Source organism: Macaca fascicularis, chromosome 11 (assembly GCF_037993035.2).
Source record: "Macaca fascicularis isolate 582-1 chromosome 11, T2T-MFA8v1.1".
NCBI classification, from domain to species: Eukaryota; Metazoa; Chordata; class Mammalia; order Primates; family Cercopithecidae; genus Macaca; species Macaca fascicularis.
The window spans coordinates 69,159,804-69,185,033 of NC_088385.1; the positions used below are offsets into that span (position 1 = coordinate 69,159,804).

Sequence of the window (25,230 nt, forward strand, 5' to 3'; positions counted from 1 at the left end):
TCAGGCCCTAATCTTTTTTGGCCTGGCATGTTGCAACAGCTAAACCACTTCTCCTGTGTATAGCCTAGCTCTCATCAAGGTCACCAAAGCCTTTGTAGTCTATCTGAAATCCAGATCTGAATATGTGAACACCCTGCTTAAAATCCATCAGTGAATCCCTTTCCTTCAGCCTGAAGCCTAGACTATGTATCATGACACAAGGTCTTCATAATCCATTCCCCTTTCCTTATCCTCACTTTATTTCTCATTATTCCATACCTCGCACTTTGTGTTCTGGTAGTGTAGAATTTCTGGTAGTTTCTTTCTCAGATCACATTATTTCTTCCCTCTAATCTCTCTGAAACTCTTTACATTTCTTCTTGGCTAAGCCTTATCCATCTTTGAAGACAGAAATTGTTAATCATATCCCCCAAAAAGCCTGCTCTGAACTTCCTGGTCAGGGTAAGTATGCGGTCCCACTGGGTACGGTTACATATGCACTACACTAAAGTGTCTGACTGATGGGACAAGTAGGGGCAGCAAACTCTCTGGCAGATGGGCATTTGTCTTCTTTTGAGAAACAGCTCTGCAGATCTTTTGCCCTTTTTAAAGTAAATTATGTGTTTTCTTGCTATTGAGTTTCTTATGCATTCTGGTTACTACTCCCTTGTTGGATAGATACCGAGCAATATTTCCTCCCATTCTGTAGGTTGTCTTTTCTCTTTGTGTATTATTTCGTTTCCTGTGTAGAAGTTTGTTAGCTTGATATAATAACATTTGTCTATTTGTGCTTTTGTTGCCTGTGCTTTTGAGGTCTTACCCAAAATGTCTTTGCCCAGACCAATGTCCTGAAGTGTTTCCCCAAAGTTTTATTCTCATAGTCTCAATCCTAGACTTAAGTATTGAATTCATTTTGATGTTATTTGTGTATATGGTGAGAGGGCTCAAGCTTCATTCTGCTTATCGTTTGTAGTTTTCTCAGCATCATTTATTGAGGAGACTGCCATTTCCCCAATGTACGTTCTTGGTGCCTTTTCCAAAAATGAGTTGGCTGTAAATGTGTGGATTTATTTCTTGATTCTCTCTTCTGTTCCATTGGTCTTTGTATATGTTTTTATGTGAGTGCCATGTTGTTTTGGTTACTATGGCTTTGTAGTATATGTATTCATTTTGTATATACACATACACATGTATATATACACATGTGTACATACACACACACTTACCTCTGAAATCATTTTTTTAATTTTTAATTTTGTTATCATTGGCCAGGTAGTAAACTTAGCACCTGATAGGTAGTTTTTCAACCCTTTCCCTCTTTTCCTCCCTCCCCACGCTTGGAATTCTTCATGTTTATTGTTCCCATCTTTGTGTCCATGCGTACTGAATATTTAGCTCCCACTTATAAGTGAGAACATGCAGTATTTGGCTTTGGCTTGGGTTGATTTCATGTCTTTGCTGTTGTGAATAGTGCTGTGATAAATATATGAGTGCAGGTGTCTTTTTGATAGAATGATTTATTTTCCTTTGTGTATATACCTAGTAATGGAATTGCTGGATCAAATGATATTTCAATTTCCAGTTCTTTGAGAAATCTCCAAACTCCTTTCCACAGAGGCTGAACTAATTTGCATTCCCACCAACAGTGTATAAGCATTCCCTTTTTTCTGCAACCTCACCAACATCTGTTATTTTTTGACCTTTTGATAATAGCCATTCTGGCTAGTATAAGATAGTATCTCACTGTGGCTTTGATTTGCATCTCTCTGATTATAGTATATTTTGAACTCAGGTAATATGATATCTCCTGCTTTATTTTTAAGCTCAGGATTTTTTTGGTTATTTAGGATCATTTGTGCTACCATACAAATTTTAGAATTTTTTCTGTGAAGAATGTCATTGGTATTTTGATAGGAATTGCATTGAATCTGTAGAAAGCTTTGGGTAGCAATGACATTGTAATGATATTAACTCTTCTAATTCATGAGCATGAAGTATCTTCTATATTTATTGCCCTCATCAACTTCTTTCATCAGTGTCTTAACAATTTTCCTTGTAGAGAACATTCACTTATCTGGTTACATTTACTCCTATGTATTATATATTTTTATAGCTATTATAAATGCAATTATTCCCTTTTATTTCTTTTTCAGTTTGCTGTTGGCATATATAAATTCTACTCGTTTTTATATATTGCTTTTGCATCCTGCAACTTTACTGAATTCATTTATCAGTTCTAACAATTCTTGGTAGTGTCTAGGTTTTTCTAATTATACTATTATGTCATCTAGAAACAAGGATAATTTGACTTCTTCCTTTCCCGTTTGGATGCCTTTAATTTCTTTCTCTTGCCTAATTGCTCCTTAGGACTTCCAGTACTAGTACCATGTTGAATAAAAGAGGTGAAAGTAGGCCTGTTTGTCTTATTCTAGATCTTAAAGAATGGCTTTCAATTTTTCCCCATTTACTATAATGCTAGCTGTGGGTTTGTCATATGTGACCTTTATGGTTTTGAGGTATGTTTCTTTTATAATCAGTTTGTTGAGGGTTTTTATCATAAAGCGATGTTGAATATTGTCAAACACTTTTTCATCACCTAATGAAATGATCATATGGTTTTTGTTCTTGATTCTGTTAATGTAATGTATATTTTTATTGATTTGCGTATGTTGAACCATTTTTGTATTCCTGGGATTAATTCCACCTAATTATTATCGATTTTCTTTTTAATGTGTTATTGTATTTGGTTGCTAGTATTTTGTTCAGGATTTCTGTATCTATGTCCATCAGGGACACTTGCCTGTATTTTCTTTTTTATATTGTGTCTTTGTCTAGTTTTAAAATCAAGGTAATTCAAGCTTTGTAGAATTAATTTGGAAGTATTCCTTCCTCTTCAATTTTTTGGAATAGTTTAAGTAAAATTGTATTAGTTCTTTTTTAAATGTTTGGTAGAATTTAGAAGTGAAGTCATCATCACCTGGGTTTCTGTTGTTGTTGGGAGACTTTTAAATTGTTGCTTTGATTTCATTATTCATTACTGGTGAGTTCTGGTTTTCTATTTCTTCATGGTTCAATGTTAGTAGGTTTTATGTGTCCAGAAATTTTTCCATTCCTTCAGGTTTTCCAATCTGTTGGCATATAGGTGTTCATAATAGTCTTTAAAGATCCTTTGCATTTATTTGGCTATGTGGTTATGTTCCCCTTTTCATTTCTGATTTTATTTATTTGGGTCTTCTTTTTTTTCTTAGTCTAGCTAAGGTTATGTTGATTTTGTTTATCTTTTTTAAAAAACTAATTTTTTCATTGATCTTTTTCTTGGTCTCAATTGTATTTATTTCTACTCTGATCTTTGTTATTTTTTTCATTCTACTAATTTTAGTTTGACATATTCTCGCTTTTCTTCTGGTCCTTGTGGTGCATCATTAGGTTGTTTATCTGAAATCTTTCTATGTTTTTGATGTATTTATTGCTAGAAACTTCCCTCAGTACTGTTTTTGCTAGATCCCATAGAATTGGGTGTGTTGTGTTTTCATTTTCATTTGTTTCAAGAAATTTTTGAATTTTCTCTCTAATTTCTTCATCAACCTATTGATCATTCAGGAGGACATTGTTTTATTTCCATGGTTTCTATAGTTTTCAAAGTTCTTCTTGTTATTAATTTCTAGTTTTATTCCATTGTGGTCAGAAAAGATATTTTATATGATTTAGACTTTTTTGAATTTGTTGAGACTTGTTTTGTGGCCTAACATATGGTCTATTCTAGAAAATGTTTTTGGGTTCTGGTTTTGGTTTTAGTTTTTGTTTGTTTGTTTATTTTTGATACAGGGTCTCACTGTGTCACCCAAGCGGGAGTGCAATGACACAATCATGACTTAATGCAACTTCAACCTCTAGGGCTCACATGATCTTCTTGCCTCAGCCTCTCAACTAACAGAGACCACAATGTATACCACTATGTCTGCCTAATTTTTTATCTTTCATAGAGATGAGGTACCACTATGTTACACAGGCTGGTCTTAAACTCCTGGACTCAAATGATCCTCCTTCCTTGGCCTCCCAAAGTGCTGGGATTATAGGCATGAGCTACCACACCCAGCCAAGAATGTTTAATATGCCAATGAGAAAAATATGTATTCTGCAACAGTTGGACAAAATTTTCTGTAAATGTCATTTATGTCCATTTGATCTAGAGTGTAGTTTAACTCTGATGTTTCTTTATTTCTTTTTGGTCTGGATGATCTAGTACTAAGAGTTGGGTGTTGAAGTCCCCTACTATTACTGTATTGCAGTCCATCTCTCCCTTTATATTTATTAATGTTTACTTTATATGTTTGCTTTATATATTTATATGTTTGCTTTATATATTCTATAATGTTTGTTTTGTATTGTTTGCTCCAATGTTGGGTGCATATATATTCACGATTATTATATACTCTTGGCCTCTTTATCATTATATAATGACATTGTCTCTTTTTACAGTCTTTAACTTGAAGTTTATTTTATGTGACATAAATATAGCTACTTGTACTCTTTTTGGTTTTCCATTTGTGTGAAATATCTTTTTCCATTTCTTCACTTTCTACGTCTTTTTGGTAAAGTGAGTTTCATGTAGGCAGCATATAATTAGGTTTTGATTTCTATCCATTCAGTCACTGTCTTTTAATTGGAGAATTGAGTCCATTTACATTCAATGTTTTTATTGATAGGTAAAGACTTACTACTGCCATTTTGTTACTTTTTTTGTTTTTTAAACAAAATTTTCCAAATTTTATTAAGATTATAAACATTTAGATGGATAAAGTTCAATGAATCACAAACAGAATAAATGTAAGTTCAAAACCAAACAAAACCAATCACTATATTTAAGATCAGATACATTATGTGGTAAAAACAATAAATAGCTAAGGCAAGATTAATCAAAATTCAGTATAGTGGTTACCTCTGCAGAGAAGGATGGGGAACTCAAAACTTTAAATGTATTAGTAAATTATTTTTCCTTCTTTTTCTTTTAATTTTATTTTTTTATAGAGACAAGGTCTTGCTGGTCTCAAACTCCTGGCCTCAAGTTATCCTCCACCTTGGCATCCCAAAGATTACAGGCCTGATCTTAGGCGTAAATAAGTATTTGTATTATTTTTCTTTTTTCCTTTTTTTTGACCTTCCCAATGTGAGTGCATTTATTATTAAATTGGATATATACAAAATATTTTTTGCAGGTGTGATAGACATCACAATAAGTGGAAAATTAATGAAGTTCATCATTCTTCTTCTGTGTTACTTATAACACAAACCAGAAACCTGGAAGTCACCCTTGACCTCTCCCTCACCTACCAAAAATCCAGTTAACTGTTACTTTCTTACTTCTCCCTACCTCTACTCTCACACCCTGGCCAAAGCCACCTTGACTCTCACCTGAAATACTGATATGTCCCTTTCTCTCCCTTACACCCTCACTCTAATCTAATCTCCACATTGCAGCCAAGGAAAACACTTTCAGCCTTACCTGTCCATCTCGAATCTATCTCACCATCCCCTTTACTATCAGAAGCAAGAGTGACAAGTAAATTTCCCAAGACAACTTATAGCCAGGAAATGGCAGAAGCAGGATTCAAAATCTACTAAAGAGTCCACATGTCTTTGTTTGTTTGTTTTGAGATGGAGTCTCACTCAGTCACCCAGGCTGGAGTGCAATGTCACAATCTCAGCTCACTGCAACTTTTGTCTCCCAGGTTCAAGCAATTCTCCCATCTCAGCTTCCCGAGTAGCTGGGACTACAGGCACCTACCATCATGCCTGGCTAATTTTTGTATTTTTAGTAGAGATGTGGTCTCACCATGTTGGCCAGGCTGGTCTTGAACTCCTGACCTCAGGTAATCCACCTGCCTCAGCCTCCCAAAGTGCTGAGATTACAGGCATGAGCCACCACACCCAGCTGAGTCCACATGTCTTATCCACCCACTGTCCAACCTTGGATGATACTAGGAAAGGCTTAGCCACTGGCTAGCACAGGCCCATCTCTGGATAAAGGATAGATTTATTTCTTCTCCAATCACCACCCCACTTCTTTTTATCTGTTGTTAACTCCTAGTTTTCCTTAAATCTGACTTCAAACCACAACTTCCAAGAAATGCCTTTCTAACTCCCTTACCCAATTGCAAGTCCCCACTATTTGTCCTCCCAGCACTTTGTGCATTTATTTTTTTTCTTTTCTTTTTTTTTTTTTTTTAAGATAGAGCCTCATTCTGTCACTCGGGCTGGAGTGCAGTCATGCCATCTTGGCTCACTGCAACCTCCGCCTTCCACGTTCAAGTGATTATCCTGCCTCAGCCTCCTGAGTAGTTGGGACTACAGGTGTGTGCCACCATGCCCGGCTAATTTTTGTACTTTTTGTAGAGATGGGGTTTCATCCTGTTGGCCAGGCTGGTCTCTAACTTCTAACCTCAAGTGATCTGCCCACCTCAGCCTCCCAAAGTACTAGGATTACAGGTGTGAGCCACTGTGTTCAGCCCACTTTATGCATTTCTAGTAACATCCCTCCTCCACTAGATTGTGACCTCCACAAGAGCAGGAGCCTGTTTTGCTCTCCGTTGGAATGCACTTCATACACCCTTGATCATTCTGATCCTCTCCATGTCCATTTCTTGGTGAAAGTGTTAGATCATCAACCAGACCTCTTGTCTTACATAATAGCAATCTGGTCTGCTGGCCCTACCCACAATGCTGTGTGTGAGCCACGTGGGCAGGGGAACAGAGACCAGCCCTGGCCCAGTGAACCCAAGATGGCCTGCTCCATGGAAGGGATCTGGTGCCCTGGTAGAAATGAAAGAGACTTTGAGTACTCAAGACCTCAATCCGTGGGGCTGATGAATGTGTCATAAATGAGCCCCTTCTGCTCCTGTTCTTTTAATCATGTCCACTCCCCTCACTTGGGGGCTTGGATGGAGGGCACTTGGATGGTCCATCCCAGGAATAGTGGGGCCACTAGTAACACAGACCGAGGCAGCAAAGCAGGACAGGGTCACGGTGGGGGTGGGAGAGCAGGGGCAGACACAGCCAAGGCTGTAGGGCTTCTCTAGAGGCCCAGATAAGCTTGAGCCTGTAGAGGACCAGCTTCTTTCCTTGGCAGTACCGGGCACATTCAGAAATTTTGTCTATGATCTTTCTGCTCTACAGAGGCAGGGTGCCTTCATGCACCTCTGAATCCTTACTGTCCATGCCATAGTTTTCAGAAGATAGAGACATGTCCAATGGTGTATGTCGAAGAAATGGGAGGAACAGCTAGCCATCATGAGTCCTTCGGGTCTGACTGAGGCACCTCCTTGAGAAGTCTTTCTTCCCTGACACATTATTTAGTTATCTCCATGCTTCAGGCCGTGGGTCCCCACAGCCTTGGTGCTCTCAGTATTGTAGGCTCAAAAAACATTTGGTGAATGAATATAGAACTTGAAGACTGCCTCTCCCCTGAGCAGTCGCCACGTCCAGTGTTCTCTGCCTAGAGTCCTCTTCCTTCTTCATTCACCTAAGGACCGGGAGCAGGAGGACCGTCCTACTCTCCATTGTTGGCCTGTGGGTCTGAGGGTCCTGGCCGATGAGGCTTCTGGTGTTGCTTGAGATGGTTAGACTTCATGAACTCTCGGCTGCATTGATCACATTTATATGGTCGATGTCGGGTGTGTACCCACGTATGTCGTCTAAGCTCATTAGAACGGAAGAAAGACCATGAACACCTTTCCTATTGCACGAATAGGGCCTCTCACCCATGTGCTTGCACTGGTGGCTAACTAGGTGGTAGCGTTTGGTATAAGCTTTCCCTCAGTTCTTGTAGTTGCAGCAGTAAGGCCTTGCCTCTGAGGAGGCCCCTCTACCAGTCTTTCCTGAGGCCTGGAGTTCTGCCGTGCTGTCTGTGGAGCAGGTCTGGGCTGCTCCGGTAGGAATGGGCCTTCTTAGGAGTCTGGCTGACTTACAAGAGAGTCCTGAGATCCTAAAACCAGCAGTGACTGGGACTCAGCTGGGGGCATCCCAAGATCATGGGCATCTTGGGGGGGCAACATCTGAGCCACGGAGGGGAGCATAGCCTGGGCCTCAGTGGAAGGCATGGTCGAGGCCAACAATGTTTCATCAGAAGGTACTGTCAAGAGGCCAGGGTAAGGCATTGTAGGGTCCCCAATGTGGGACATCATTGGAATTCCAGTGGAAGCTGAGACTTGCAGCCTGAAGGCCCTGGCCACCTTTGGAGTACTGGGCTCTCCTACAGGCATTATCTGGGGCCCACTGAAAATCATCCTCTCTTGCTGAGGGGGAGACACTCCCTGACAGTAAATCATCCGGGAAGGAGTGAGAGTCACTTGGGGGCAGTAGCTCACACCATGCTCAGGCAGTGGCATACTGAACTATGGCCCCCCTTCATCCACAATCTGCCCCAATGCCTCAACAGACAACAAAGGGGGCCTCAGCATCTCTGTCCTGTGAGGAAAGTGCTGAATGCTTGGTAGGCCATGCACTCCAGAGCTTCCAGAAGATAAGTCACGTTCAAGATGGGTGCTGAGTTCTTATCCTGGGCGGCCTGGTGTGCCGCCTGCCACTGGCTCAGCTTCCCAGCTTCCTGCTCCATCTCAGCCTGGGGTCGGCTATACATGAAGACTAGGTGGTGTCTAGACTCTGCTGAACAGACAGGGAGCAACCCACCACGGCATGGCAGGTGGACACTGGGACATTGCCCCTGGTTGTTTTGTAACTCCTTTCTTCCTTTATTCCTTTGTTACTGTCTTCCTCAGTGGTTAAATGAGTTTCTCATGTAATGGTAATATGTTTAAATTTGTTGCTTTTTATTTTTAGTGAATCTATTTTAGGATTTTGGAGGAAGGTTTCCTTGTTTGTTTTTGTTTTTTAGAGATGGGGTCTCATTGTGTTGCCCAGGCTGGACTCCTGGGCTCCAGAGATCCTTCCACCTTAGCCTGCTGAGTAGCTGGGACTATGGGTTCCTGGCACTGCACCCAGCCTATTATAGATTTTTGCTTTGTTGTTACCATAAGCCTTTCCAAAAAAATGTCTTATAGACATGGCAAGTTATTTTAAATAGATGACAACTTCTATCACAAAGAAAATTGAAAAAAACAAATGAAGGAAAACCTAAAAGTCTGTACACTTTAACTTAATTTACCCACTCCTACATTTTGACTTTTTGTTGTCTCAATTCACATCTTTTTATACTTCCTATCTTTTAACAGATTTCTGCAGTTATTATTATTTTTGATAGATTTGTCTTTTAGTCCATACTAGAGATATGAAGGATTGTATACCATAATTACAGTACTAGAATGTTCTGAATTTTTGTGTGTATCTACTTTACCTGTGAGTTTATGCCTTCAAATGTTTTCTTTTGCCTTTTTGTCTTTTTTTTTTTTTTTTGAGCCAGAGTCTTGCTCTGTCACCCAGGCTGGAGTGCAATGGCGTGATCTCGGCTCACTGCAAGCTCCGTCTCCCGGGTTCAAGCCATTCTCCTGCCTCAGCCTCCCCAGTAGCTGGTACTACAGGTACCTGCCACCACGCCTGGCTAATTTTTTTGTATTTTTAGTAGAGATGGGGTTTCACCGTGTTAGCCAGGATAGTCTGGATCTCCTGACCTTGTGATCCACCCGCCTCAGCCTCCAAAAGTGTTGGGATTACAGGCGTGAGCCACCGCGCCTAGCCCACATGTTTTCTTTTTGCATGTTAGTATCCTTTTCCTTCAGATTGAAGAACTACCTTCAGCATTTCTTGTAAGACAGGTCTAGCAATGATGAATTTCCTTAGCTTTTGGTTGTCTGGGAAGACTTTATCTCTGCTTTATGTCTGAAGGAAAGCTTCGTTAGGTACAGTATTCTTGTTGGACAATTTTTTCCCTTGATCGAATGTCATCCAACTTCCTTCTGGCAAGTTGGTTTCCACTAAGAAATCTGCTGCTAGGGGAATATGAGCTCGTTTATTTGTTATTTGCTTCTTTTTTCTCGCTGCTTTTAGAATCACATTTTTGTTCTTGACTTTTGAGAGTTTATTATATGCCTTGAGGTAGTCTTATTTGGGTTGAATCTGTCTGGTGATACCTGACCTTCCTGTACTTGAATATCAATATCTTTCTCTAGGCTTGAAAAGTTTTTGGTTATTATTTTCTTGAATAGTCATTCTACCCCTTGCTCTTTCTCAACTCTTCCTTGAACACCAATGACTCTCATATTTTCTCTTTTGAGGTTATTTTCCACATCTTGCAGACATTCTGTATTCCTTTTCATTCTTTTTTCTTTTCTGAATGTGCATATTCTAGTAGTCTGTCTTTTCACTCACTAATTCTTTTTTCACATGATCCATTCTGTTGAGAGCTTCTAATGCATTTTTCAGTTTAACAAATATATTTCTCTGTTCCAGATTTCTGTTTGACTTTTTAAATTATTTTAATCTCTTTGTTAAATTTATCTAGTAAATTTATACATTGCTTTGCTGTGTTATCTTGGAGTTTGCTGAGTTTCCTTAGAACTGCTATTTTGATTTCTTGATCTGGGAGCTTACATATTACTATGTCATTAGAATTGGTTCCTGGTTTCTTGCTTTGCCCATTCGGAGAGGTCATGATTCCCTGTGTGTTGTTGTTTCTTATAAACATACATCTGTTGCTTCACTTTGAAGAATTATTTATTCTGGTCTTTGCTATCTGGCTTGTTTTCAACTTTCTGGGATATATATACCTAGAGATTCTTTGCAGTTGCTTGTAAGTGCCCTTAATCCTAGATTGCTGCCTCCTTTTTGGCATTAGATGGTGCATTAAGCCCCAGTTTGCTTCAGCTCTTGAAATCATTCAGAGCATTTCCCAACCCAGATTAGGGGTTACAGGGTCCCAAAGGGGATACCCTGATTGTATGGGAAGGTTGGCTAGGAGTTCATGCACAGAAGACCAATGGAGGGTGCATCCTACATCTTGGTGTTGGTGAACAGCCAATCTGCTTTGACGTCTCTGGCTAAGATAAAAGGCAGAGTTTCATGAGCTGGGGTCTCTAGTCCTGCCTCTCTTCTTTGTTGCTAGCTGGTCTCAGGAGTTTTTCTCCCTATAGGCATTTCTCCCTATAGGCATATTCAATACTTCCCATGGAATAAAGCAGGAATGGTTTTCCTGCAAGGGAACCCAGGATGGTGGGAAAGTTGGCTGCCTCCCTGGATGTTACTTTTTATAGTGTGGAAACCATGGGTCGAGAAAAAAAAAATCCATGCATGGCATCTGGCAGATTGAGGGAGGGGCAGGATGGGTAGACAAGTCCATTTATCCTACTGTCTTCTCAGAGTTTCTCACTGCTTTGTGGTCCTAGGGGTCATCTCAGCCCCAAATTTAAATTCTAGGATACTGCTGGTTATAATCTTGGCACTAGATATTTGTTTTTGGTTTTCTGTGGGGAAGAGTGAAGCCAGATTGCTTCCACTTCACATTTTGGTTACATCGCTCAACAATTACCATTTGTTTTTGTGAGCACTTCCATGTGCCAGGCACTGCGCTAAATATTTTACCTGCATCATCTCATTTAATCCTCCCAACAGCTCTCTGAGTTAGGAACTATTATGTTCCTGTTTTACAAATGACAAATCTGAGGCTTGGAGAGATAAGTAACTTGTCCAAAGTTAGACATTTTGATTCCATAATCCAAACCCTTAATACTCAATAATTTTAATTGAAACTTTCAATTTATAAATCTGACCATCCCACAAGATTGAGAGCAGAAACTATGCTTTATTTATCTTTTTAACCCTGATAACTAGCATTATCTGAAATATTCTAAGTACTTACTAAATATTTGTTGAACTAAACCTAATCTATAATGACTTGTATTTACAAGTTATCAGCAGAACTACAGTATACAGTATTTGGATAAGTAGCTATGTTTTCTGTATATTTATGTATATCCTAAATGTGACTGACTATCCTTGGACCACTCTTGCTCTACCACTTCAGCTTCCTCTAAGCCAATTAGAATCCATCTTTGCAATTCCAGAAAACAAATGTCTGATTCCAAGATGCATTTATAAATATGCAGTTTTTGTGAAACAGAAGAGCAAAACTTTTTCCAAATTCCCTTTGAAGACTTTAGATCTTTTCACAGAATTTCTCCTTCCACAGAAGCCAGCCTGTCACTCCCTTTTTTCCCTCTGTGCCAATTTCAGTTATTTCTACCTCCAGAGTTTTCTCCCTGACTGTTCAATCTATAGTGAAGATAAATTTAGCTCTTTAGGTTTATTCCATTTCTATCTGCAATGGGCTGATTATATTTTCCAAAGGTGACCACCACAATAAATCTCATACCACAAGCCCACCTCTTAAGTGCTCTTCATTCTTGGTTCACATCTTTTTCTTGATATATTCTTCCTAAGTAATTCAACCTTATCTCTGTGCTTTAACTACTATTAGTATGCTAATGGCCCCTGAATCATATACACTGATCCTCATCTTTAGACTTTTACACAAAACATTATAATACAAATCACATTACAGAATGACAGTGACACTCCTCTCATCAATTAATTGCTCCTCCTTTTAGTTTTGGTGGACAATTGTGGCTAGTTCAATCAAAAGAGTATGGTAGGAGTGATGCTAAATGACTCCCAAGACCAGATCATAGAAATGATACGCACTTCTACCTTGCTTTCTTGGGATGCTCTTTTAACCCAGCCACCATGTTGTGAAGAAGAAAAACAGCTGCTTGTAGAGGCCATGTGTAAGTGATCCATCTGACCAGGAACCCCAATTGAGGTCCTATGCAACAGCAATTATTAACCATCAGATATGTGAGCAAGTGAGTCTTCAAATGATTCCAATCTCCCACCATTGAGTTATACACCACCCCATCTGATGCTGCATGAAGCAGAAATAAGCTGCCCCCACTGAGCTCCTTCCAAATTGAAGATTCATGAGTTAAATAAACGATTGTTGTTGTTTTAAGCCACTAAATTTCAAGTGGGTTGTTATGCAGAAAAGATAGCTAGAATAGTTAGCCAGTGCTTCTCTCAACATTACTAAAGATCTACTCTCCAAGGAGGACAGAGAAAGAGTATAAAAAATGTTTCTAGTTATATATATTATATAACAAATATATATGTTGCATAATTATATATATTTATCGTACATAAATATATACTAAATATGTTACATAATGATGATAATAAAAACAAAACTGGGCCGGGCGCCATGGCTCACACCTGTAATCCCAGCACTCTGGGAGGCTGAGGTGGGCGGATCACCTGAGGCCAGGAGTTCAAGATCAGCCTGGCCAAAATGGTGAAACCCTGTCTCTACTAAAAATACAAAAATTAGCAGGGCATGATGATGTGCACCTGTAATCCCAGCTACTCCAGAGGCTGAGGCGGGAGAATCGCTTAAACCCAGGAGGCGGAGATCGCAGTTAGCCGAGATCGCGCTACCGCACTCCAGCCTGGGCGACAGAGCAAGACCCCATCTTGGAGAAAAAAAAAACAACTAACAATAATTAATTTATGGTATAGTAAACTTAATGTAGTTTATTCTGTGGTTTATAATAGAAATGCTCACATATGCTTTTAAATTATTATAATGTATTATTTTTATTAATATTATCACTAAGTCCCAAGATAAAGCTCTTGGGAATCATGACAAGTAGTTGAATGAATAGATTTCATTCAACTATTTTATTCAAATTTTGGCATCTACAATGGTTGACCAGAAAAATAGCATCCATTATAGAATATACCCTATAAAGCAGGGGTTCCCAAACCCCAGGCCACAGAAGGGTAGCAGTCCATGGCCTGTTAGGAACCAGACTGCCCAGCAGGAAGTGAGCAGTGGGCAAGTGAGAGAAGCTGAGCTCCACCTCTTGTCAGATTAGCGGCAGCATTAGATCCTCATAGGAGCATGAACCATATTGTGAACTGTGCATGGGAGGGATCTAAGTTGTGTGCTCCTTATGAGAATCTAATGCCTGATGATTTGAAGTGAAATAGTTTCATCCCAAAACTATTCTCCCACCCAAGTCTATGGAAAAATTGTCCTCCAGGAAACCAGTCTCTGGTGCCAAAAAAGGTTGGGGACCACTGTTTTAAAGGCTTATTCTATCTACCTTTGCAACATGTTGAGGAAGTATGTCTGATTTTGGTTTTGGTACCTACCACCACCAAACACAGAATAGTAGCACTAACTCGTTTCTAGGCTCAGGCACTCCCTTTGCAGCACATGAGGAGAGTTGGAGACCCAGAATCAAGGGTAGTTAAGCAAGCAGCAAACATAGGAAATACTAGCAATTGTTATTTGGACTGTAACTATCCCTATTTTTCTTTTGATGCCATAAAACTGATTTTTCTTGGCTGTTAATCAAAGAAAAGCATGATCATTATAGCAGCCAAGCATTTCTCCAGGAGAGGCAAATGTAATTCTCAGATTCAAGAAGTTTTTAACTTGATCTCAACCTGAGTGGACTTACCAGGCGAAGGATGGCTGACTCAAGCAGTGTGAATTTATAAGTACTATTGCATTTATTCATTGCACTATAATTTCTTGTTTCCATTGTTGTGTAATATTTTAGTCAGCAAATAATACTTAATTGGCTTCCTAATTATCAGGCATGGAGATCTAAGGTGGCTTTCAATGCAAAGTTGTTTTCTGACATAGGGACTTACAGATTGTAGGCTCGAATAAACCCTTGAAGATTTGTATGTTACCTATATTTGGAAATACTATAGCTAGCCAGACTTTTAATATTTTAAACTCTACATTCAACCATGAAAGAAAGAATCATTAATCCTGACCTGCCACTGAATATGACCTTATTATCACATCCTATAGACTTCTAATCTCAATTTTCTTCATTAAAAACAAGCACCTCATCAAAAGGGCTTGTGTTATTCCACGCAACAAATATTTATTGAATACCCACTTACACAAGTCCCTGTGCTACATGCTTTAAGCAAGGTAAAAAAGGATATTTTTAACAACTTGAAGGTCACCAGGCATAGATGAAGATGGGGAAGAGAGTTCATACCGAGCAGTGAAAGCCTTCCCCTCTTTCCTCTCTCTAGTTTCAGAGAGAAGAAAAAGGAAAATAAAGAGAATTCTGAGAATGATGACAAAGGAAATTACCAAGACAACAGCAAACATCAAGGCAGAGAATGCAATTAATTCAGACTAACAGAAGGTCAGATATGTCCAGTGTTAATGTTTCCAAAAAAGAAAATGGAACTAATAAATTATCTTAAAGTTTAGGACTAATGAAAATTACATTGAGACATATTTTATGAATATTTTGGAAGTATGAGAAAGTTCTAGTCAAATTCAAAAAAACTAATAAATAAAAATTAAAAATCAAGCAATTATCAACTTAAAAAAAGAAAAAAGGAAAAAGGAACAAGATAGAAGATAAAAGTGTAGTTTAACACTTGGCTCAGCAGTGATAGATATTTACGTACCCAAAAGATGCAGACATAGAATAGAGATTTATTTGTTTATTAATTTTAGAGATGAGTCTCTGTCCCCCATGCTGGACCACCACACTGGGTTGTTTTGAAATGAGGAGGTCTCACTGTGTTACCCAGGCTGGTCTTGAACTCGGCCTCATGTGATCCTCTCTAATCAGAAATTAAGGTACGATTACATAGAAGAGTGACAGAAAGGAATGAGAAGATGTAGATGAGCTAAAGTTTTTATGTCTCTGAATAGGAAAACAACAGATGTCCACGACTGATAATCTGGAGATGGCAGTATGCGCATATTATTTTTTAATGGAGATAAATATCTGATTAAGCTTTTAATAGTTGAAAAGTGGCAGCTTTGGCTGGGCATAGTCTATAAGGATTAAAAAGCCAAGCTTCTTTGTTGAGAAAATATAGTCCTTTGGAGTAAAATTAACATAGATGCAAGTATACAAACCCTTGTGAACATAATCTATTAGGAATAGGAACTAACCAACTTTTAAAACTCTCATCAAAAACATTTTGTTAACAAAAGCACCTTTTTTCAAACCCAGATTCATTTAAACATCCTTTGAAATGAGCCATTGACCTGAAAATTGCATAACAATATGTGTTTTACCAAATTGTTTTGAAAACTATAGCCTAATTAAGATTTTAAGCCAGTTATTTAGTTTTTAAAATATTAAGCTGTTGATATTTTCATATTAAGAAAATGAAAATACCTGTAGTTATAAAAGATTTTCATGCTAGTAATAAGAAAGACCAGCTGGAAGTCAGTTTCTCATTACATATTTTCATATAGAGACCGTGTTTGAATGTCAAGCTGCTCCACTTAGTAAGCTCACTGATAAAGGAAGCATGGCAGGAAAATGCTTTAATACTATGATGCTGAACCTGCAATATAGCCCTAACAAATTTGGCTTTAAGAGCTGCCTAATTATATATTTATAAATGCATGTTATGTATCTGCTAGGCTGGAATGAAGCCCTATAGCCATTTCAGTTTATCAAGTAAATGAAGTAATTTTTTAAAAACATTATGCAGTTGATTACACAAAGCAACAAGATATACTCATGATCATTTGTAAAGGCTACCACTTATGGACTGATTTTCTGTTTTATTGTGTGCTAAATGCCAGGCACTTGAACCAGCAAAAACTGACTATATGGTGTAAATCCAGAAAGCTGAGATGATGACTCAGTAGCAATATTCTCTAATCACTACAGCTATTATTTAGCATTCACTGCACACTGGCAGCATTCTAATCATTTTATAAAATGACCCTGCCCAGTGAATTTACCCAGTTAACATCAAACAAAGTTAAGAAATGAAAATGTCATTGAACCATTACAACATCTGTTTTTTATTCCTTTTCCAAGTTATTTAACATTCTTTTTTGAGACAGGGTCTTGTTCTATCACCCAGACTGAAGGTCAGTGGTACCATCTTGGCTCACTGCAGCCTTGACCTCCCCAGCTCAAGCAATCCTACCTTAGCCTCTCAAGTAACTGGGACTACTCTAGCTACCGTGGCATGTGCCACCACACAGGGCTAATTTATTTGGTCTTTTGTAGAAACAGGGTCTCACTATGTTGCCCACGCTTGTCTCTAACTACTGGGTTCAAGCAATCCTCCTGCCTTGGCTTCCGAAAGTGTTGGGATTACAAGTATGAGCCACCACACCTGGCCTCTTTTTTTTTTCTATCAAGAATGTATTGTATGCTCATTAAGAAAATTAAGAAAAAGAAAACTAAAAAGAAAAAGGATCATCCATAGTCTATCATTTGAACTCAATCATTGTTATTTGGGGATGTTTCTTTTGTCTTTATTTTTTCTATGCATAATGTTTTATTTGGGGTTTAGGGAAGAACAAAGATAGATATATAAATCATGCCACATATATATTATAGTTATATATACACACATATGCATGTTTAATCTTTTCTATTTTAATAACACTGCATCAAGGCTTTTCCCATGTTATCATGCACTCTTCATGAAATAATTTTTAAGATGTGACAATTTATTGACCAAATATGCAATAGTTTATTAAACCATCCACAATGGTTTACTATTTGATTTACTTCCATTTTGCCAGAATAAATAATGCTCTAATCAATATACTTGGGTATGTTTCCTTATGGTTACCTGAAGAAGTTTCCCTAGGGTGGATTCCAAGATGTAAAGTTGCTGAGGCATGAGGTCGGAACATCTACAACTTTACTAAATAACAAATTGTCCTCCAAAGTAGTTTTTTCTGTTTATACTCCTATCAGCAGAGCATTAAAATTCTTACTGTTTCACATCCTCATTAACACTAGATAATGTCAAACTTTTTAAAAATTTGCCAAACTGATGGATGTGAAATGGTATCTCATTGCACTTTTATTTTGCCATTCCATATTTACTAGTTTTGATGTGTTTATTGTCATTCAGATCTTCTTTTTGGTAAATTTATCTATCTTTTACCTATTTTTCTTTGTTTATTTTCTTATAATTTGTAATAATTCCATTTCTTTGTCAGTAATATTTACTTCAAATATCTTCTGCCACTCTGTGGTTTATCTTTAAAATTTGTATGTTATCTTGCATTGTACGGAAGTTTTTCATTTCAGTATAGGCAAATTTGTCACTCTGTTACTTTAAGATTGACATTTTATATCTCATAAAAGAAAACTTTCCCTACTCAGAGTGTATAAATATATTTTTTCTAAAACTTTTACGTTGTTTTTACATCTGGAATTTAATTTGTGTTTGATATGAAATCAAAATTACATTTTATTTTTTCCTGTGGATAGCTAGTGTCTCAGCACCACATAATGAATACTGCAACATTTCTCCATTGCTTTGTAATAGAACCTGTGTTATATTTCAATTTCCTCTATATGCATTTATCTGATTGCAAGCGCTCAATTTCTTCCCTTTGTCCATCCCTTACTAATACCACAATATTTTACTTAATAGATAATTGATATTTGTGCAATCTTATGTTCAGCAAGCTTGCCAAGTACTTTTACATGTCTGTAGATTATCTTGAATTTCCACGTGGACATTGACATATTGTCAATAAGTAGAAACAATTTTCCTCTTACCTAACAATTATGCTGTATTTGTATATTATTAATGTTGTTTAGTATGACTTAGTTTTCTTGACCAGCTTTGTTAAAACATATATACACATTTTTCTATGTAATACATATAAATATATATTATACATAAATATATTAAAATGTACATTTTATAAAATAGACATTAAAATCTTTTTATAACTATATAAAAATGTATATTTTATATATTTATATATTTATTATATATTTTATTTATAATACATATAGCTACATATATACATATTTATATATAAAGCAATATATATATATATGCCTTTTCAAAAGATCAGATTTGGAGTTTTGGGGTTTTTTGATTCTTATTTTCCATTTTCTATTTTATTAATCTCTGTAGCTTATTCTGTTGTACTTTTTTCAACACCTTAAGACAAAATTTTAGCTCATTAGTTTTCATCTTTTCCTATATATATATATATATAAAAGATAGATATAGATATATGTGTGCGTGTGTGTGCGTGTGTGTGTGTGTGTGTGTGTATATATATAGGACCTTAAATATCACTCCTGGTATTATTTTAGCACCAAATTACTTTTATTGTTATTCTTTTCTAAATGCTATGTAATCTCTAACTATGATTTATTTTACCATGAACCATTTCGTTTAGTTTTCAAGGTGATATTTACCACATGGACTGTTTTAGATTTGTTGAAATTTGCTTTATGATTGTACTACTGAATTTTTGTAAATATTTCATCTTTGTTTGAAATTACCTATATTCTTTAATTGTGGAGCTGAATAATCTATATATTATCATTAGATCAAGCTTGTTAATTGTGTTGTCCTAGTCTTCTATATATTTACTAATTTTTGCTTTATCTATGAGTTTTTGAAACAGTTTGTCACTTTCTACTTGTAATTCTTCGTCTTTCTGCTTTATGTGTTTTGAGGTCATTTATTTAGGTACAAAAAGATTCAGAATGGTACATTTTCCTAATAAGCTGTTCTTTTTACCATTAAGTAGTGACTTTTTTTCTAGTAAGTTTTTTCCCCTCAAAGTCTGTATTATTGATATTTGATTAATAGTAGACATAAAGACAACTCTAAATTTTGATATGCTAACAAAACCAGTTTTCTTTCATCGCATTCCATTTGCCTGGCATGTTATTTTCTATCCTTTTGCATTCAACATTTCTGTCTTTAAGTTTAAGGTGCCTCTTATAAACAGCTTAAGGCTGTTAAAAAAAAAATTAGGTATAAGAACCTCTGATTTTTAACAAGTCAAATTAATCTATTTACATTTAATGTGAATATATTTGGCCTTATTTCTACAATCTTATATATGATATGTTTTCTATATGCTATACCTTCCATTGCTTCTTCTTCCTGCATGTTGCTGTTATTGTTTCCTTGTCTGCCTTATATTAGATTGCTTAATTTACTGTATTATTACCCCCTTCTACTCTTTGGAAAGTTGTTAACTCTTTTTTTAATCAGTGACCCTTAAATTTTTAACATGCTTGTCTTAAGATCTAAAGTTAACTGACACTTCTATCTTTATGTAAGTTGGAATTAATTCCTCGCCACCATTTTTTTCACAATGGAATCATTTATTATTGTGTATTAAAGTTATAGAGGTGTAATATCAAAACAGAATTGAGTAAACACTACAGGCCAGTGACAGCACTCTAATTCCACTTACTCTCATTCAGCTTCACCCAAAAACTGTAATCACAAAACATTCTGAGAGTGCAGGCATCAGCATTTGCCTTGTTCTTTCTTGTAGATAAGCTCCTTGAGTTTTCCTGCTTTACTGTGCATTACAACTCATGTGTTATGTTCAAAGTACAAAACCACACTTTTTTACTTTAAGGGCAAAGTAAGGAATTTTCAACAGCACCTTTGACCACACAACAATTTTCTAGATAGCTTTGGAACATAACCCTTATGTCGAACGTGATTTCACAGTGATGTATTTTTTCCTTTTATCAGGCCAACTAGAAGATCCATAAACAATTAGATTTTTAAAAGAAAAGCTAAAATCTATACCTTGCAGGAATAAAGGTTATCTTGCAGATTCCCAAAGATCTATAATCAGGCAAATGACGCATTCAATTGTAAGTTTTAGTGTTCCCTTTATTTTGAGTGTTTTTATTCAAATAAGTTGCAACTTTATTGTTCAGAGAAATAGTCACTGAATTTAAATCAATCAAAAATTAGAAAGACTATTTCTCTTTTTTGAGTCTTGGCTCTCCTTTTGACGCAGGATTTTTTGCTCTTTAGTTCAGCTAAAATCCGGTTCTTGTATCACAACCAGGAAAAATTAGGTACATGGACACATTGAAAGGCGAGGAGAGCAGAATTTATTAAAAGAAAGCTCTCAGAGAAAAAAGGGGATCCTTTCAACAGGCTTCCACCTCACAGATTGAATACCAGGCCACCATACATGAGCTAAAGAGCCCAGGCTTCTCCCCACTTTATAAGGCGTGGATTCCAGATGGGTCCACCCCATTGTCCCAGTGCACAAGTGGGCCCTTAGTCTGAGCCACTCCATGTTGATTTATTTCCCTTACTATGCATGTGTTAAGGGACAGCATGTCTTTGAACATGACACATGAGTTGTAATGCATAGTAAAGTAGGAAAGCCCAAGGAGCTTGTCTAAACATACTACGCAGGTGTTAAGGGACAGAATTTTTCATGGTGGGCACTTTTAGGTAAGCTCCCAGTGCACAATGGCCTGGGCAGCATTTGGCTGTCTCCTTCTCTGTCACTTTTATGAGGTGTATAATCTTTTTAAAAATGTGTAAAACATTTTTATTTTACTGTATTGTGGCAAGAACAGTTAACATGAGATCTCAACAAATTTTTAAGTGTACAACAAATTATTGTTGACCATAGGTACCATGTCGTTCAGCATATCTCTAGAGCTTATTCATCTTGCTGGACTTAATGCCTATTGATTACCAACTCTCCATATCTCCTTCCACTCCATTTATTTTATTTGTTGAAATTATATCCCTTCAAATTCTTTTTTATTTTTAATTGTTGCAAAATATATATAATAAAATTTACCAACTTAAACATTTTTAAGTGTGTGATTTAATAGCATTAAGTACATTAACATTGCTGTGCACCCAATCTCCCAAACTCATCTTGCAAAACTGACACTGTGTACCCATTAAACAACAACTACCCATTGCTCCCTTCCCTCAGCATCTAGCAATCATCATTTGAGAAAATGGCTCAGAGCAGTCTGAAGAATGTGAGAGATGCAAAATTATCAGGCCCAGAGAGCAATGAGCATGACACTTCAGTCGCTTCCCCCACACCCATGCCCCAGGGTAATTGTTTAAAAAATTTTTGTTTTCTTCGTTCCTTCCCTGTAGTTTCAGGCTAGCGGATAAATTACCTAAAATGTTACCACACATTGCACAATGTCACCCTCACCCAGTATCTTCATGTTCCTGGAATTTGTGATAGAAAGAACAATGTACAGCCAATTGATAGATTATGTTATTTTTTAAATTCTTAGTAAACAACTTAGGAACTGCTCCCTTATCTTTTTTTCCTTAAAAAAAAAAAAAAAAAAAGGAAAAAAGACCACTTGTAACTGCTGTTAATCAGGTAATATATTGAATCTATGATTTTCAGGCTGCAGTCCTCACCTTTGGCTTAAATTAACTCTACTTAATCTGTGTCCTTCAAGAATAGCTTGATGCCATCCTTGTGGTAATGAGTGAGTTCTTACTCTATTAGTTCCCATGAGAGTTGATTATTAAAAAGAGCCTGGCACCTCTCCCCACACTCTTCCACCTTTCCTCTCTCGCCATGTGATCTCTGCATATGCTAAATGTGCCTCAGTTTCTTCCTCTTTGCCTGAGATTCTTCCCTTAGGTCAAAATTTCTGGTGTAGTCAGCAAGATTCAGAGCAACCTTTCAAATACCCATCATTGCCTCTCAGACTCAGTGCTCAGTACCAGCACAAACCCATTGCATTCTTCCAACTCCAGATATTTCGCTGGGTGCAAAAGTGTGAGGTCTACATTTTATGTGAGCTTCTTTTTCAAACTCTCTTTTTTCTTTAAGAGCAAGAGTTTCCATCTCTGTCTCTAAACAGGAGATTCAGACAAAGAGCCCTGAAGAGAATTTTAGCCCTCTCCACCTGTGCTTCACAGGGGGTTTGGGTTATAGTATAGGCAGTCTAGCACGGGTGGTTTCACTTTTTGGGGGGGCCTAAAATTAAGTAACATCTTAGTCCATTTAGTGTTACTCTAAAGGAATACCGGAGTCTGGGTAATTCATAACAAAAAAAGGTTTATTTGTCTCACGATTCTGATGTCTGTAAAAGTTCAAGATGTGCATCTGTATCTGGTGAGAGGCACTCACGGTGGAAGGCAGAAGGACTTCTTTTAGCAAGCATCAATATGTTGTAAATTCAGTTTCTTTAAAAATAACTTTATTTCCCTTCATCTTGAATGCTTTAACTGAATACAGAATTTTAAGTTAAGAGTAATTTTCCCCTTGGCACTTCGAAGATAATATTCTGGCATATATTTCTGGCATATACTATAACTGATGAGAAGTTTTCTATCCAATGCTTCTATCTAAATGGCATTTTTAAAATAAGGAACTATCTTTTATTTTTATATTTAAGATTTTTCTCTGAGGTTCATATTTTTATGTTCATGAGAATGGGTCAAGGTATTTATAGTTACGCATGTATATGTGTGACTTGCTTTGTTTTTATTGTTCTTCTCAAACTCACTATAATTTTTGCACATATAGATGTGTGTGGGTGTGTATGTGTGTGAGTTTCATTCTTATTAAATTCATTGTAATTTCTGAATCTAAAAACTAGAGGTTTTTTTTCCATTCTGGAAAAAAAATAGGTATTATGTCTTTGAATATTGCCTGTTTATTTTTTATTCTGGAATTCCTATTAAACATATGTTGGGTTTTGGCCGTTCTCTTTGTGTCTTAACTGTTCTTCCATATTTTCATACTTTATCTTTCTGGCAAAGTAGTATATTAGAGAAATTTTCAGCAAATGATTACTCTCTTCCCCTCTCCTACAGGAGGAATGTACTTCCCTGATATTAATTGAGGTCTTGCATAGTTAGGCTTGTCTCTTGATCTCTTTTTGCAATGAGAACATGACTCAGCTAGCCTCTGGTTTAAAGAGGATGAAAGATATGTGGAACAGACCAGGACCTGACTTAATCCTCAGAGACCAGCTGAGTCTCGCCAAGACCAGCCAATCTCTAGCTAACCCAAAAATGCATGAGTAAGAAATATGTATATATTGTTGTATGGCATTAGGACTTTGGGTGTTTTGAAAGGCAGAAAAATTGGGCTGATTCAGAATTTGATGTATAAAGTATAGTGCTGCCATAACTAAAACCTAAAATATGTGGCACTGGCTCTGGGAAGGAGCAGCAGGTAGTCATGTAATTGTTATAGGAGGCTGGAATAATGACAAGCAGTATTATGTAATGGCAAAACATTTGGTAAAACTGTCACTTGCAATAATATGGAATACAGAACATGCAGATCTAGTAAACTTGTGAATTTGGATGAGGTGATTTCAAAGAAGAATACTGAAGAGCAGACTGTGGCTAGGTGCCTTTGAAAAAGCATAAGAAAGTGGTGAGCTCAAAAAGAACTGCCTGGGTTACAAACAGAATTGAGAGGAAACAGAGAGTTTAGAAATATTGAAAGTCATAGGCTTAAAAATGAAACTGTTTCTCAACAAATCCCAAGCTCAAAGAAAAAGTAAATTTTGGCCACGGCCAGGGTAAAGACCAAAACAAGGGTGTGGTGCAGGACTGAATGCCCTGAAAGTGGACTCTGAGATGGAAAATAGCCTGTAAAGAAGTGCTCTCAGGATCAACACTTGTGGCAGAAAGGAAGCAAGCAAGAATGAGCAGAGAAAGAAAGTGAGCTGTCATTAATTTATAAAAAGAACTTAACCAACCCACTGAAGTTAGGTTGCTCCTCAGAGTTGCTCCCAATAGAGGAAATGAAGCCAAGTCTTTAAAACCCTACATCAATTAGTCATTGCATACTGGCTGCCCCCTGGAGAGAGCATGAACTACACAGGGTGCCTCTTTACTATTGAGAGCAATTCCCAAAGAAGACTGACAGCTGAGATCTGTAGAAATCCCAGCAGCTAGAGGAATAAATTCTTTAGTCATGAAGGATGATGTTAATGGCACAGTACATCATCCAATTCAATTCACCCCATGTTCCACTCAGATCTATAATTTTGCAAAAGTTTTTGAAGCATCTCCAGAACTTGGGAAGAAAGTTAGCGAGATACATAGATTCCATTGCAAAGACCAAAAGTGATACTCAATATAGGCTTCCTGATCTACCATCCTAGAGTTTCCTCACCTTGACTAGCTTTTTTGCTGGTCTTGCTGGCTTACGTGGTGGGATGATCCAGTCACTCATCCTTGAGAGTTACCATATCTTTCTTAGGTCATCAATACTTTACTAGAAACTTTACTGTCTGCAAGGGTATACCAAAATATGCCAAATACATTCCTTTTTGTCATCGCTGTATAAAAGCAGCCTGACCTCCTCCTAGTATTTAGAATGATAAACCTGCCAGGATGGTGACTGCTCTCATTGCCTGATCCTTTGGCACTAGAAGGCAGAAGTGCCCCAGTGACAGCTGTAGTTTAAAATTGAATGGGCCTCTTGCTGTGTCTCCTGGTGGAAATGTTCACCTTTTG

General features: G+C 37.2%; 1 pseudogene; it reads right to left on the minus strand.

Moving 5' to 3' along the window:
• Positions 1-4,859: 4,859 nt before the first annotated feature.
• LOC102130599 (Krueppel-like factor 17 pseudogene) lies at positions 4,860-11,512 on the minus strand (annotated as a pseudogene).
• Positions 11,513-25,230: the final 13,718 nt, after the last annotated feature.